This window comes from Colobus angolensis, unplaced genomic scaffold, assembly GCF_000951035.1.
Source record: "Colobus angolensis palliatus isolate OR3802 unplaced genomic scaffold, Cang.pa_1.0 Scaffold194, whole genome shotgun sequence".
Lineage (NCBI taxonomy): Eukaryota > Metazoa > Chordata > Mammalia > Primates > Cercopithecidae > Colobus > Colobus angolensis.
Window position 1 is genome coordinate 4,605,351 of NW_012115088.1, and position 3,127 is coordinate 4,608,477.

Sequence of the window (3,127 nt, forward strand, 5' to 3'; positions counted from 1 at the left end):
CATCGAACAAGTAAATTCTTTAAAAAAAAAAAAAAAATAGGCCGGGCGCCGTGGCTCATGCCTGTAATCCCAGCACTTTGAGAGGCTGAGTCAGGCGGGTCACAAGCTCAGGAGTTCGGGACCAGCCTGGCTAATATGGTGAAACCCCATCTCTACTAACAATACAAAAATTAGCCGGGTGTGGTGGTGCATGCCTGTAATCCCAGCTACTCAGGAGGCTGAGGCAGGAGAACTGCTTGAACCCAGGAGGCGGAGGTTGCAGTGAGCCGAGATTGGGCCACTGCACTCCAGCCCGAGCGACAGAGTGAGACTCCATCTCAACAAAAACAAAACAAATTATTATTATTGTTTTGTATATCTATATATATATATAACAAATATATACATTTTTTGAGACAGCGTCTCGCTCTGTTGCCGAGGCTGGAGTGCAGTGGCGTGATCTCAGCTCACTGCAACTTCTGCTCCCCAGGTTCAAGTGATTCTCCTGCTTCAGCCTCCCAAGTAGCTGGGATTACAGGCTCCCACCACCACACCTGACCAATTTTTGTATTTTTAGTAGAGATGGGGTTTCACCATGTTGGCCAGGCTGGTATCGAGCTCCTGATCTCAGGTGATCTGCTCACCTCAGCTTCCTAAAGTCCTGGGATTACAGGCGTGAGTCACCATGCCCGGCTATAAAAATAATTTTTAAAAAGAAAGGAAGGAAGGAAGGGAGGGAAGAAGGGAAAGATCTCTCTATGTTGACCAGACTGGTGTCAAATTCCTGGGCTCAAACAATCTACCCACCTCGACCTCCCAAAGTGCTGAAATTATAGGCCTGAGTCACCGTGCCAGTCAAAAAGCTATCTACTTTGGTCAAAAAGCTATCTACTTAGGGAATGTTTTGAAATAGAGACTTTCAATTCTGCCCTCATAGTCAACATTTTATCTGTCAGCCAGACCTTCAGAGAATGACAAATGTAGACCACATCATTTTGTGCCGGTTCATTGGTGTTATGCCATCAGCCTATGTTCAGAGATGTTCCAAGGAGCTCCACCATACACCATGGTGCCTATAGTTAATAACAATATAATGTATTCTTGAAAAATGCTAACAGAGTGGACGTTATGCATTTTTACCACAAAAATGATAGCTATGTGTGGTAATGCTATGTTAATTGGCTAGATATAGTCATTCCACAATGTATATATACAGAACATCATGTTACATATGATAAATACAATTCTGTCAATTTAAACAATAAAATAAAATTTTTAAAGGAGCTCTAAAAATCTGTTTTGTCTACAGTGACCTTGGGATTTCCTGAAGGAAAGGCATTGGAGTAGAAGTAAGAGCTATGTGTGAAAGCCTAAGGAGGAGCTGCCTGATAGTTAAGGGGTAGCAAGAAGCCCAGCCATGGTGGTCCATGTCTATATTCCTAGCACTTTGGGAGGCCAAGATGGGAGGATCACTTGAGCTCAGGAGCTTGAGACCACCCTGGGTAACATAGTGAGACCTCATCTCTACAAAAACTGGTTTTGTTTTGTTTTTTTAAGACAGAGTCTTGCTCTTTCGCCCAGGCTGGAGTGCAGTGGCGTGATCTCTGCTTTCTGCAACCTCTGCCTCCCAGGTTCAAGAGATTCTGGTGCCTCAGCCTCCTGAGTAGCTGGGATTACAGGCGTGTGCCACCATGCCCAGCTCTTTTTTTTGTATTTTTAAGTAGAGACAGGGTTTCACCGTGTTGGCCAGGCTGTTCTCAAACTCACGTCCTCCGGTGATCCACCACCTTGGCCTCCCAAAGTGCTGGGATTACAGGCGTGAGCCACCATGCCCAGCTACAAAAAATGTTTAAAACTAGTTGGGTGTAGTAGTGCACACCTGTAGTCCCAGCTACTTGGAACGCTAAGGAAGGAGGATTGTTTGAGCCCAGGAGTTTGAGACTACAGTGAGCTATGATTGTGCCACTGCACTCCAGCCTTGGTGACAGAGCAAAACCTTGTTCAAAAAGAGATAAATATATAAATTAATCATAATAAAACTAAAAAGAGTACTCTGAGCAGTAGTGGTGCCACAGTTGGGACTACCTAGCTACTTGGGAGGCTGAGACAGGAAGATCACTTAAACCCAGGAGTTGAGTTCAGCACTTCAGGCAACATTGAGAGACCTCATCTCTAATAAATAAATAAACTAGAATGATGACTGATAACCTGCAGCCACCTGCCCAGAAAATCAATCCCTTATCTACAATTAAAAGCACAGGGGGCCTGGCACGGTGGCTCACACCTGTAATCCCAACACTTTGGGAGGCTGAGGCGGGCGGATCACAAGGTCAGGAGATCGAGACTATCCTGGCGAACACGGTGAAACCCTGTCTCTACTAAAAATACAAAAAATTAGCCAGCGCAGTGGCGGGCACCTGTAGTCCCAGCTACTCGGGAGGCTGAGGCAGGAGAATGGCATGAACCCGGGAGGCAGAGCTTGCAGTGAGTCGAGATCGCGCCACTGCACTCCAGCCTGGGCGACAGAGCGAGACTCCGTCTCAAAAAAAAAAAAAGAAGAGATGGAGTTTCTCCATGTTGGTCAGGCTAGTCTCGAACTCCTGACCTCAGATGATCCCCCTGCCTCGGCCTCCCAAAGTGCTGGTATTACAGGCATGAGCCACTGCCCCCAGCCCTCTCCTTTTTTATTTTTATTTTTCAGAGACATCGTCTTGTGCCGTCACCCAGGCTGGCATGCAGTGGTGTGAACCCAGCTCACCGCAACCTTGACTTCCTGGGCTGGAGCAATCCTCCTGCCTCAGCCCCACAAATACCTCGGACTCCAGGCCTGCGCTTCCATGCTCAGCTAATTTTTGCATTTTTGTAGAGACAGGGTTTCACCATGTTGCCCAGGCTGGTCTCCAAATCCTGAGCCCAGGCAATCGGCCCACCTCAGCCTCCCAAACTGTTGGGATTACAGGCGTGAACCTTGATGCCCCGCCTCTCTCCTTTTCTTATAAGGACACCAGTCATATTGGAACAGAGGCCTGCCTTACTCCGCTATGACTTCATCTTAACTGATTACATCTGCAACAACTCTGTTTCCAAATAAGTTCACATTCCACAGTACTGAGGATTAGGACTTTATTATATCTTTTTTTTTTTTTTT